Genomic DNA, 14357 nt, shown 5'->3' on the forward strand with positions numbered 1-14357 from the left:
CAATTCTTTGTCCTCATTCTCCAGGTGGACGCCTGACTTCTTCTTTTTCTTTGTCCTCGTTCTCCAGGTGGACGCCTGATTTCTTCAATTCTTTGTCCTTATTCTCCAGGTGGACGCCTGACTTCTTCTTTTTCTTTATCCTCGTTCTCCAGGTGGACGCCTGATTTCTTCAATCCTTTGTCCTTATTCTCCAGGTGGACGCCTGACTTCTTCTTTTCTCATCCTCATTCTCCAGGTGGACGCCTGATTTCTTCTTTTCTTTGTCCTCATTCTCCAGGTGGACGCCTGACTTCTTCAATTCTTTGTCCTTATTCTCCAGGTGGACGCCTGACTTCTTCTTCTTTACCAGGTATTTCCAGACACAAATATTGTATTTGCCCCTGTTTTAAATCAAAGAAAACTTCGTTAGTTTAAAGCAGGGTGGCTGGTTGTGGTATTCTTGCCGATGGTGATGTTTCTCTTCGTCTTTCTTTATTGCCTTGGAATGATTGAAAAGACTGTTTTGTCTTTGTAATTGATCCTTGACTATAGGATTTCCCTCTGTGTGTTTTCCTTCAAAATCTTTCAACTGTAATCATGTGCTTCTTTTGACTTTGCTGATCCTCTTTTGATTTCATCTTTCTTACACCCGTACTTTTATCTCCCACCTTTCGTGGCTGTATTTTGTAACCTTGAATCTTGGTAGTATACCTTGACATTCTTTCTTATTTGTTTAGAATAAAATTTATCTCAAAGCTTGGAGAAAGTAAGATTATTAGTAGCGAAATACGCTGATTTCGACAATTATAGAATGAAAAGAAAAATCCAATTTTTGGATGACTGTTGGAAAAGGAATAAAAGACTTATCTGATTGGAATTACTGGCACCAATGATCAGGGTATGCATTTCGGATTAATCAACCCAGTCTTTTAATCAATCTCCTTTCAATTGTCTCAAGGAGTTTTCATTGATCAATTTTCCTCATTTTTCACTTCTCCACTTCCCTTTCGCCTTATGGTGCCTGCGAAGGTTTTCACCAATAAGACTCTCTCATTTTACTTTTCTCTCAACTTCCGTCGCCTTATGGTGCCCGTGTGGGTTTTCACCTATAAGACTCTCTCATTTTTACTTTCTTTCCTTGTTTGTACCACTTCATTTGCTTGCATCAGCATTTTTCTAAGATTGATCGAAAGGTCTTTTTGGTATAAGGTTAGGAATGGAAAAGGTATTAAAAGCTAAATAGCTGTGGTATGGGTTTAAAATTACAACTCTTGGAATCTTTTCTTATTTCCAATACAATTCCTGCCCCAGTTTCTTGATTGGGGTCTCTTGATATTTCTTTTCCGTGCACATTGTGCATGTTGTGCACCCTATGACCGAGTCGTGAGGCGCCTACGTATCCTTCTTTGAGGAATCAGGTCAAACGTAGTTCACTATATAATAGTGAAGATTTTGATCTTTTTTTTTTTTATTGATTCCAAAAGAGGTTAGGAAAGAAACAAGTATGGCTCAAAGGGGAAGCAAATGGTATAGTGTTTGGACAGCAGAATAAATTGCCTTTGTCATTTCAATCTTTGAAATAGTGCTAAATACAAACATTCAAAAGTTATGCATAATATCTCTTTACCGCGTCAGAATTGATTGCCATATCTATGCATTTGCCTTCAATATCTGTTAAACATAGTGCACCATTCGATAATACTCTGGTCACAATGAATGGTCCTTGCCAATTCGGAGCAAATTTGCCTTTTGCTTCAACCTGATGTGGAAGAATGCGTTTCAGCACATGCTGACCTACTTCGAACTTCCGGGGACGCACCTTTTTGTTGTATGCTCTTTCTATTCTTCTTTGATATAATTGACCATGGCATACTGCGGTCAATCGTTTTTCATCAATCAAATTTAACTGTTCTAGACGGGTTTTGACCCATTCATCATCATCAATCTTTGCTTCGGCAATGATCCGAAGGGAAGGAATCTCAATTTCTGCAGGAATTACCGCTTCAGTGCCGTATACCAACAAATAAGGAGTTGCTCCTACTGAAGTGCGAACAGTAGTGCGGTATCCCAATAATGCAAATGGTAATTTTTCATGCCATTGTTTTGAACCTTCTACCATTTTCCGCAGTATCTTCTTTATGTTTTTGTTGGCTGCTTCTACTGCTCCATTCGCCTTGGGCCGATATGGGGTAGAGTTACGATGTGTAATCTTAAACTGTTGACATACTTCTTTCATTAAGTTGCTGTTAAGATTAGCACCGTTATCTGTGATGATCACCTTCGGGATTCCGAATCGACATATGATATTTGAGTGGACAAAATCGACCACAGCTTTCTTGGTCACTGATTTGAATGTCTTGGCCTCAACCCATTTGGTAAAATAATCAATAGCTACCAGAATGAATCTGTGTCCATTGGATGCTGCCGGTTCAATTGGTCCAATCACATCCATGCCCCAAGCAACGAAAGGCCATGGTGCCGACATTGTGTGCAACTCGGATGGTGGAGAATGAATCAAATCTCCGTGTATTTGGCATTGATGACATTTGCGCACAAAATTGATACAATCTCTCTCCATGGTAAGCCAATAGTAACCAGCTCGGAGGATTTTCTTTGCCAACACATATCCACTCATGTGGGGTCCGCAAACTCCTGAATGTACTTCAGACATGACAGTTGTAGCTTGTCTGGCATCTATGCATCTTAATAATCCAAGATCTGGTGTTCTTTTATACAAAACTCCTCCGCTTAAGAAGAATCCATTTGCTAATCGCCTGATGGTCCTCTTTTGATCTCCTGTGGCTTGTGCGGGATATATGCTCATCCTGATATATTCCTTGATGTCGTGGAACCATGGTTCTCCATCAAATTCTTCTTCAACCATATTGCAATAAGCGTGCTGATTGTGGATTTGAATATGTATTGGATCCACATAAGCTTTGTCTGGATGGTGCAACATTGATGCTAGAGTAGCCAATGCATCAGCAACTTCATTATGGATTCTTGGAATATGTTGGAATTCCACTGATTGAAACCGCTGACAAAGATCATGTAGACATTGTCGGTATGGTATGAGCTTCAAATCTCGGGTTTCCCATTCTCCTTGAATTTGATGTACCAAAAGATCCGAATCTCCCATGACTAAGATTTCTCGGATACCCATGTCTGCAGCTAGCCTTAACCCCAAAATGCAAGCTTCATATTCAGCCATATTATTGGTGCAATAAAATCGTAGTTGAGCCGTAACAGGATAGTGATGCCCTGTTTCAGAAATGATTACAGCTCCTATTCCGACTCCTTTCATGTTAGCAGCTCCATCAAAGAAAAGTTTCCAGCCAGGTTTTTCAATTTGCTCCACCTCGTCGATATGCATTGTTTCCTCATCAGGAAAATAAGTCTTCAGCGGCTCATATTCCTCATCGACCGGGTTTTCGGCTAAATGATCGGCCAGTGCTTGAGCCTTCATTGCAGTTCGAGTCACATAGACGATGTCGAATTCTGTGAGCAATATCTGCCACTTTGCAAGTCTTCCTGTTGGCATAGGCTTTTGAAAAATGTATTTCAATGGATCCAACCGAGAAATGAGGTAAGGTGGTGTAGGATGACAAATAGTGTTTCAATTTTTGAGCTACCCATGTTAGGGCGCAACATGTCTTTTCCAGATGAGTATACTTAACCTCATAAGCTGTGAACTTCTTGCTAAGGTAGTAGATGGCCTGTTCTTTTCTGCCCGTGAGGTCATGTTGCCCCAATACACAACCAAATGAATTCTCCAAGACCGTTAAGTAAAGAATCAAAGGTCTTCCTGGCTCTGGCGGGACCAATACGGGTGGTTTCGACAAGTACCCTTTTATCTTATCGAACGCTTTTTGACACTCATCAGTCCATTTGACCGCAACATCCTTTTTCAACAATTTGAAAATTGGCTCACAAGTTGTTGTGAGCTGAGCAATAAATCTGCTGATATAATTTAACCTTCCCAACAAACTCATTACTTCAGTTTTGTTTCTTGGGGGTGGCAGTTCTTGGATGGCTTTGATCTTTGATGGGTCTAGCTCGATGCCTCGTCGACTGACTATGAATCCCAGCAATTTTCCAGATGGAACTCCGAATGCGCACTTGGCAGGGTTAAGCTTGAGGTTGTACCTGCGAAGTCTTAAGAAGAACTTCCTCAAATCCCCAACGTGGTTGGTCTGATGCTTTGATTTTATGATTACATCATCCACGTATACCTCAATTTCCTTGTGTATCATATCATGAAACACTGTGGTCATTGCTCTCATATAGGTTGCTCCGGCGTTCTTCAAACCGAATGGCATTACCCTGTAGCAATAAGTTCCCCATGGTGTGATGAATGCCGTCTTTTCTGCATCTTCTTCATCCATTAGAATTTGATGATATCCGGCATAACAGTCCACGAAAGATCCTATATCATGCTTGGCACAATTGTCGATCAAAATATGGATATTGGGTAATGGGAAATTATCCTTTGGACTTGCTTTGTTGAGATTGCGATAGTCGACGCATACTCTAATTTTGCCGTCTTTCTTTGGCACAGGAACGATATTAGCTAACCAAACAGGATATCGAGTGACTCGAATGACCTTTGCTTCCAATTGTTTGGTGATTTCTTCTTTAATTCTCACACTCATATCAGGCTTGAATTTTCTCAGCCTCTGCTTGACAGGAGGCACCATTGGATCGGTGGGCAATTTGTGGACCACTAAATCAGTGCTCAAGCCCGGCATATCGTCATATGACCATGCAAAAACATCTTTGAATTCTATGAGTGCTTTAATTAAATCCTCTCGGATTTTTGGCTCGAGATGGACACTTATTTTAGTTTCTCGGACATTACTCGTGTCCCCTATATTGACATCCTCGGTATCATTCAAGTTAGGTTTGATTTTTTCCTCAAAGTGAATTAACTCTTTACTAATCTCTTCAAAAACCTCATCTTCATCATATTCTGATTCATAATCACAATATGTTTCTTGAATTAATATTTCGGAATCAGATTGATTTTTAAGACTGGGCTGAAGATTCCTCATGCATGCCATATCACTAGAGCCAGCATAAAAAGAACTGTACAAAAAAGAAGAAAAAGAAAAGAAAGCTATTAGGAATGATAATAAAAAGGAAACTGCTTTTTATTGGATAATGAAAAATAACAAGGTTTTGCATGCTTCAAACCAACTGTAAGATAAATTTTGGGATTACAACCTTGAAATATCCCAAACAAACTGAAAGAAAATCAAAATAAACTACCAAGACTCCTTTCGAATTGGGAGAGGAGTGGCTTTCCAATTATTGAGCTTTGTTTTTGGTCCAACGAATTGAACTTCTGCGTTGCTACACCCTTCTCCGTCTTCCAGCATATTTACATCACTAAACAATTTCTCGAACCTTTCAATTAATTCCTCCTCAGGATTGACCTGGGATTTAGGAATTGTTGTTATCGGGCGATTTTTAGCACCGGTCTTGACAAAAGATTTCAACAGCTGTGGTACTGGTTTTGGAAGAACCCATGCTTGGTGTTTCAACTTCCTGGCTCTCATCACATCATTGGCGGTCGGTGTGAATCCTAAACCGAATGTTCCCCAGTTCTCGGGGAGAGATACTGGTTGTACAATTCCTTGCAAAGATAAGCCCAGGCCTTTGCCGGGTATAAAGCCATTCTTCAGCATTTCATAAGCTACCATGACTGATGTAGAGGATACCTTTGGATTCGCAAGGTATTTTCCTTCTGGAACTTTCTCTACCAACACTGTGTCTGACACTTGGTATACCCATGGTCCTTGGTCAATTTCTGCCCCCTCGACTGGTACAATGGTGCTGTTGTGAGCATTTAAATTTTCTTCTCCATGCACGACTATTTCTTGATGGTCCCATTCAAACTTGACAACCTGATGTAATGTTGACGGGACTGCTTTAGCAGCATGGATCCATGGTCGACCCAACAACAAGTTGTAAGAAACAGTCATGTCCAAAACTTGGAATTCCATTGTGAATTCAACTGGCCCTATAGTTAGTTCCAACACTATGTCGCCAAATGAATCTCTACTTCCACCGTCAAATCCTCGTACGCAGATACTGTTCTTTTGAATCCTCTCCTCTTTAATTTTTAATTTGTTTAAAGTGGAGAGAGGGCATATGTTTGCACTGGACCCATTGTCGACCAATACCCGGGTTACTACGGAGTTTTCACATTTCACGGTGAGGTAAAGAGCTCTGTTGTGCTCGGTACCTTCCACAGGTAATTCATCATCAGCAAATGTAATCCTGTTCGTCTCAAAGATTCTGTTGGCTATTTTGCCCAAATGATTTACAGAGATCTTTTCAGGAACATGAGCTTCATTCAGGATTTTCATCAATGCCAGACGGTGTTCCTCTGAATGGATCAGTAATGACAACAATGAAATTTGAGCGGGGGTCTTCTTTAATTGATCCACAACAGAATAATCATGGAGCTTCATTTTTCTTAAAAACTCCTCCGCCTCTTCTTCCGTCACAGCTTTCTTCGTGGGCATTGGATTGTTTTTAGTTTTTCTCAGCTCTTCGGGAGTAAAACATCTTCCCGAACGAGTCAAGCCTTGTACCTCACACACTTCTTCCTTGATTTCTTTGCCTTTGTACATTACGGTCACCCGTTCATAGTTCCATGGGATGGCTTTGTTGTTGATGATTGGCAGCTGAATTACAGGTGCAATAATAACCCGATCTGTACGTGCTCCTTCCACAATTACGACGGGTTTGTTAGCAACCCCTGGTACTATCACCTTTGTCCTCTCTTGTTTCGCGGCAACTTTGTTCGATGATCCCTCATCGACTATCATAGATGGTTCGCCACCATTCTTGTTATGCTTAGACACCAGCTTCTCCTCTATTAACTGCTTATCTGGCTTGGTTTCATGAGACTTGATCATCATGACAGTTTGTGACGGCTTCTTTGTCTCCCCATCAGCTTGTATGATTTCTATCATATTAGCCTCTTGATGGGCTGGCATTGGATTTCTATTGATATTTGGAGCTTCGGGGGTTTGAACCTCGATTTTATTAGTATCAATCAGCTCTTGTATTGCATTTTTCAAATGCCAACATTTCTCCGTATCATGGCCTGGTGTACCGGAGCAATATTCACAGCTAATGGTGTAATCCAGATTCTTTGGTGGAGGATTGGGTAGCTTGGATTGTATTGGTCTCAACATGTCTAACTGTCTCAGCCTGTGGAACAGACTAGTGTAAGACTCTCCCAATGGAGTGTAAGTTTTCTTTTTCTGTTCCCTTTCTCCCCTGAATGCTGGTCTAGGCCTGAAACCTGGTCCGGGATAAGCTCGGGGGTAGGTATTTGGTGTGACAGGAGCACGCCAATTGGTGTGAACAGGTGGCTGATTGTATGCTTGAGCGTGGTTAATGGCGAAATGAGGCTCTGAAGGGTGATAGTAATGTTGGGATGAATCATGGTGGTAAGCTGATTGGCGAGGTCGTTGCTGATTATAGTAAAGCGGTGAACCCCTGGGTCCTGGCCAAATTCCTGAATCAACTACGGTTGCTTCCTCCCTCTTCTTTCTTCCGATTCCTCCTACCCCGCCTTGAATAGCTTGAGTAGTTGCCTTAATTGCTGAATAGCTCATGATTTTGTTTGTCTTGAGGCCTTCTTCCACCATACCTCCCATCTTCACTACCTCGTTGAATGATTTTCCAACCGCTGAAACCAAGTGGGCGTAGTAAGTTGGTTCCAAGGCTTGGAGGAAGTAGTCTACCATTTCGCTCTCCTTCATAGGAGGATCCACTCTTGCCGCCTGTTCTCTCCACCGAAAACCATACTCTCTGAAACTTTCATTGTGTTTCTTCTCAAATTTGGTCAAAGATAATCGATCTGGGATGATTTCCAGATTGTATTGGAAATGGTATGCGAATGCCTGTGCCAGGTCATCCCAGGTGTACCATCTTCCATGGTCTTGGCGTGTATACCACTCCAAAGCTGATCCGCTTAGACTTTGACTGAAGTAAGCCATCAATAATTCATCCTTTCCCCCAGCTCCTCGCATCTTGCTACAGAAACCCCTTAAGTGGGCTACTGGGTCGTCGTGCCCGCTGTATAGGTCAAATTTGGGCATCTTGAAGCCAAATGGCAATTGTACATTAGGGAATAAGCATAAATCTTTGTAGGCTACACTGACTTGCCCACCTAATCCTCGCATGTCTCGGAACGACTGTTCTAGACTTTTGACCTTCCTGAACATCTCTTCTTGTTCAGCATTTTTGGCTGGCTTGTCAATTTCGGTTGGGAGATCAAACCGAGGAGCAGGTGAATTGATTTCGGAGGCTTTGAAGGTGGGCTCCGGGGGGTAATATTGGTTGTCTTGGGCCTGAAATGTAGGCTCACTAGGAGATTTGTGAAATGTAGCAGGGGGAGGTGCTACAAAAACAGGAGTCATAGGTGGAGGAAGGTACGGAACTGGTTTTGGAGGTGGAGACTGTGGTGTCTGAGAGGTGGTGCCTCGGTAGTGCTGATAAATGGGGAAACTCGGGGATAATTCAGTGGTGATATTATCCTGAGTTTGGATTATTGATGGAGCAGGGTTATTTGGGTAAGATGGGGGCAACTGTCCTGTAGACCAAGCTTGGTACATTTCTGCCATTTGCTGCTTGAGCTTAAGCATTTCTTCTTTCATTTTCCCGACATCCATCTCTTCTATCTCCATACTTGTGTCAACATCTGGGATAGACATACTTTCGGGTATTGGTCCTTTTGATCTTGTGTGATAGTGATAATATGCCAGTATACTCTTTAGAGAAACTAACTGGTTGAATTCTGAAAATGGACAAACTTGTTAGTTTTGAGAGTTTAACACATATATAATCACACGTTGAGATGCAATGCTCCTAGACAAATAATCCCTTTCTATTATGCATTCGCTCGGTTGCTTGTGTCGTCCCAGCCTTTTGAAATTTTTTATTGTTATTCATTTTTATTTATTATATATATCTTTTATCGTGGTGGTCGAATCTGAGAGATTGCCTACGTATCATGCTCTTATATGAATCAGACCTTGCGTAGTTCGGACCAAAGTCAATCATGTTTATTTATTACACAAAGATGGAATTACATTTGAAAACTTTAAGAAAATAGCTTGAAACACACACACTTAAATCAAAATAAAAGATACAATTCATAACATCTCACAAAATGCCCCACTTTCCACTTTTGTTCTCTAATATTGGATTATCTGCTCAATGTGGGGCTTGACCTGGATGGCCTCCCAGCGTACGATACATCCTTTCCAACTCTATTGCTAGATGACGAGCAAAAGTGGGCGCATGCTCTGTAAACCTTTCATAATCCATTCCTTGGCAGTTTACATAACTTTGAGATGTGAAGACTGCCAAGTCGTGGACTTGTGCCCTGAAACCTTGGAGACGTTGGTCTTGGTCTTGCAATTGCTGCTGACGAGTGGTGGCTATGTCTCTGACACGGTTTTCACGATCTAAAGCTGATTCTAATAGAGCTCGGAGTCTGGCCTGCTCTAATCTTGCTTGTGATCTTTCCCTGTCGAGGTCTGCTTGTTGGTATTCTCTATTGCATCTTCTTGCCTCTTCTAGTTGTGCACGAAGCTGGTCTTCTGATCGCATCCAATAGTCTTTTTCCTTCTTGAATTGAGCCTTGTCTTTTTCGGATTGCCTATCCTGGCGTTCCTTGTTAGATCTGGCTTCTTCATTTAATTGTTGGATCCTTTCTTTTGCTTTGCTCAATGCCCTTTCGTTTTCTGCAAGAATGGAGTCAAAATCTTGCATTTTTTCGAAGAGATTGGCGATGGTTTTTTGATCTTTCCAGCTTCTCTTTGGCGTTTCAGAGACTCTTTTCATTTTTTGGAATCGAGCATGAAGATTTTCATTCTCACAAGCTAGACTCTTTTTCTCGCCTTTGGCTTCTTGTTCTTGCAAATCTTTCTCCAAACTGAGGCTTCTTAGATTTTCTTTTAGGGCATGGATAGTGGCTTTGTACCCTTTTTCTTTTTCTCCCCAGATTAACCGCTCTTGGATTTTATCATTGAAATTTTGAACATGGGGTCTTTTTGTTGGCCTTTTTAGCTCAGGTTCCGGTGCATCATCCACGCGGGACCGCTTTTCGAACCACCTTGCATATCCAGGATTTATCTCACCCTTGGTAGCGTCTAGGACTTGAGTATCACTTTTCAAGTATCGGCACCCATTCCACATCTGCTGAAGTAGAGCTTCGGGAATAGTGGCTTCTGGGTGTAATTCGATTACTTGCATACTCAAATCTTCCTCATCAGGAACTATTTGATATCTCCCTAGTTGCCTTAGGACTCTTAGTGGTGCATATGGCTGAATGCTTCTCAATCCCAATAGTAGTAGATAACTATTTGAGGTTGACATATGTATTACTTCTCTCATCGGGAGCCATCCCAGAGTCCATTCAATTTGATTTGCCGTTAAAGCCTTTAGATGAGATACCCATGCTTCTATCCCTTCTGGAGCTTGGTAATTTTTTGTTCTTTCCTCATAGCTCTCGATGCAATTAGCTCTGTTCGACCCATACTGTATGATCTTGGGTTGTTGTTGGAGATGTTCAATCACCCACATTTGCAACAAAATTTTGCATCCTTCGAAAACCTTCGCCCCTGATTTGCATAAAGTCAAAGCCCGATAAATATCTGACAGAATGATGGGGACAAGGGTGTGATTTTCTTTAGTGGTGAGGATTTGCACAATTTTTGCGGTGCGAATATCAATTGTTCGCTCTTTATTTGGGAAGACCATGACTCCTAGAAAAGCCACCATGAAAGCAAATCGTCGGTGCATCTGCCAAGTGTCTTTGTTTTGCTTATTAGTAAGGCCTTTCTCATGAATTTCGAACCCATCTGACTTTCCAAATCTGGAATACAAAAAGTTGAAGGAACAACATCCATTGATGACATTGCTTTTCCTGATTTGACTGCTGATGTTCAGAAGACCGAAGAATCGATGTATTGAAGGAGCCTTTGTGAATATCAAGCTTTGATTTCTTAAACTTCCGTCAAAACCAACATAGCCAGCTACCTCCTCTAATGTAGGAGTAAGCTCGAAGTCAGAGAAACGAAAAACATTGTGAACCGGGTCCCAGAAAGTTACTAATGCCGTAATCAGATCATCCCGAGGCTTAACTTTCATAATGTCCGTGAGATTTCCCAAATGCTTGACGACCCATTTTTGACCGTCTTCGCCTAAATCATACCACCACATTTGAAGCTGACATAAAAATTCCTCCGTACTTGTGGATGAGGGGCTTTGTGTAGTGCTCATTTTGTATCTGAAATTTAATTTTAATAAAGTCAAAATTTATACTAAAAATCATTTTCGAAATTTTTTCTTTTATTTTAAAAAAAATTAAAACTATATTTTTTCGAAAATTTTAAGGCAACCCATTTTATTCCTTGCTTCTCACCATGATTTTATTTAAGCTGGTCAACAAGCATGTTCGAGGCGAATGAATGCACAAATAACAAATAGGATGCATCATGATGGTCTTTTAATTTTTTGGTTCACCTGTCCTAGACAGACCCAACCCCTGTGTTGAGTCTCCAAGGCCAAATGCATATGATGCAAATATTCGTTCCTACTAGGGATCCGGTACATGGCTGAGTTATTCTAAGTGTAAAACCTTAGGTTGATTGTTCTAAACCTGGCTTACCCAAACGGACAGTTTGAGCCGAAGCGGGGGTAATGTACCGGGAGCACGAAAGTCTGCCCGGCCTAGTTACTTGTCCCAACTCCGTCTTATTTGGTATGACTTTAACAGAAAGGTGGGTCACGCGCACGTGTACACCATAAATTCAGAAGACTCAGAAAGAAGGGGGTTTCGTAGCAGTTGTATATATGCACAATTCAAATAATATTAAAGCGGTAAAAAAAACATTTAGCATATTAGCATATAAACAGTTGAAAATTATATAGTAAGTAAAGCCAATAAAAACAGATATTTTAAGCTCGAATTCTTTAAACCCTGAACCAAGGGTTCTGGGTTACAATAACACAGTGGTAAAATTCCCCAGCAGAGTCGCCAGAGCTGTCGCACCTCCTCTTTGCCGCGCCCGCGGGGCGCGTAGGGAGTTTTCTCCAATTAAAGGACAGTCGAAACGGGATTTGTTTATTTGTTTCAGAGTCGCCACCTGGGAATTTTGAGGCGTCCCAAGTCACCAATTATAATCCCTGAATCGAGGAGAATATGACTCTGTTTATTTTTCTGCGAACCAGAAATCCTGAGTAAGGAATTCTGTTAATCCGGAAGAAGGTGTTAGGCATTTCCGAATTCCGTGGTTCTAGCACGGTCGCTTAACTGTTTTTATTATTGGCTTAATCAACTTGATTTTATTAAATATTGATGTTATCTGATTTTACTACCGCTTATACTTATCGTGATTAAGGACCTTCTTTGAATCGAATTACGCGTACGTATATTCGTGTTGTAAATTAAAAAGATGCGGAATTGTGTCACGCGCACGTGTACACAATTACTTTTGACAATATATTTATTAAGCACATTTTTTCGAAAATGCGTTGAATCAAGAATGATTATTTTTCTTAAATAATGAACCGTACATATTGGATTTTTATGAAATTGATTTAATGCTTTTAGAAAAATCCTTTTATTAAATAATCATTCGAAATTGCGCGTACGCATAATTCGAAATTTTGTTTTTAAAGTATAATCAGGGTACGCGAACGTATCCCTAATTGCGCAACATATTTGTAATGATATTATGGAATTTTCAAAAAAAAAATGTTTGTTATAGCACGAGAAACCTCGTTTTAAGATGTTCTTTAAATTTTTGGAAAATAATCCACAATTTATTAAATATCGACCATTGATTATAATTTCCGAATATAAATCATATTCATTCCAATTATTCAAATTCAAAAGACAGAATAAAAATATGATTAATACTAACTTTAAAACAAATGTGACATATATAAATATGCCAAAGAATAAATTGCATATGAAACCGAAAATAAATAATTCATAAAGGAAGGAACTATTTTCCGAGAATTTTCGTGATTACTTAATGCAAATTCTATTTTTAATTACCATTGATTTAAGAAGTTGCCATTTGTGTATATACAACTCAACTTATTCTCACATGCTCGTTTTAATCTTAATAGACCTAATTATTTGGTCACTTTGTTTTATGAAAGTAGATAAGCATCAAATTTATAGAAAAGGCGTTATTATGCAAGTTAATTCAACAAAGTTACCTTACATATAACCTAACTGTTTGGCGTAAATATTCATAACGTTTTAACATCATGATGAGCTATACCAACTTACTTTACTCATATGATTATACCTGTCATCATACCATATAATAACTTATACCAACCTAAACAAAAAATCATATTTGTTACAAGATATTCTACTAATGTAACTTCTTAATCATTACATTTAACTAATGGTATTATGGGATGTAATCAATGGCCCATTTTTATGCCTCACTCCCTGTTTTGACAATTCACGTATATCTATACCAATGAGATTTCGGAATAGCTAACATTATTACAAAACTTTATATGAATTTCAAAATAAGACAATTTAACTCATAGCTATCAAATTGAATTCACTATTAGTTAACTAACATAAAAATGAAATTAGAACTAATGAACTTGGACAATTGGAAAATAACATTTCAATTCAAGCTTCATTGACGGGTCATGCTGAAATCTCTTTCCGACTTAAAATTTAAAAGACATATACCTGAAAATGGAGGTAGAAGAAGTAAGTTTCAGCAGTTACAGCAGTAACAAATTCAGTAGAATATACTGATAACACAGTAAATCTGATCAAGAATAGGATTCGAAGAGCCCAGATGCACAGTAAGATACTTTGAAAGACACTTCAGATTTTAACGGAACAGTGGAATCACACAAAGTTGAACAGATTCAACACAAGAACAATATTTCAGATTTCAGCTTTTCTTCAGTTACAAATTCAGTTTGTTTCTGATTTTCTGTTTCTGATACTGTATCTGTGTGTGAGTGTATATGTGAGTGTTCTATTTTCGGTTTCCTTTCTTTAAAATCTCAGCCCTCAAAATCTCTTAAAGATTATCTCTTAAAAATTCTCTCTGCCTTTCTTTTTCTTTCTTAGAATCTTCCTTCTGAAAAATTCTGCCCTTAGAAATTCTCTATGAAAATTCTGTTTTTTTCTTCAAAATTCTGTTTTTCTCTCTTAAAAATTCTCTCTCAAAAATTCTTTCTCCAAATTCTTGTTAAAATTCTCTGTCCGAACTGTCTGTCCAGCTCCTGTATTTATACAGGGCTGGTCCTAGGCAATTTAAGTGTTTCTTGGACCCCCTTCTTCTTTAAAAAAAATAGAA

This window comes from Nicotiana sylvestris, chromosome 1 (assembly GCF_000393655.2).
Source record: "Nicotiana sylvestris chromosome 1, ASM39365v2, whole genome shotgun sequence".
In the NCBI taxonomy this organism is placed as follows: domain Eukaryota; kingdom Viridiplantae; phylum Streptophyta; class Magnoliopsida; order Solanales; family Solanaceae; genus Nicotiana; species Nicotiana sylvestris.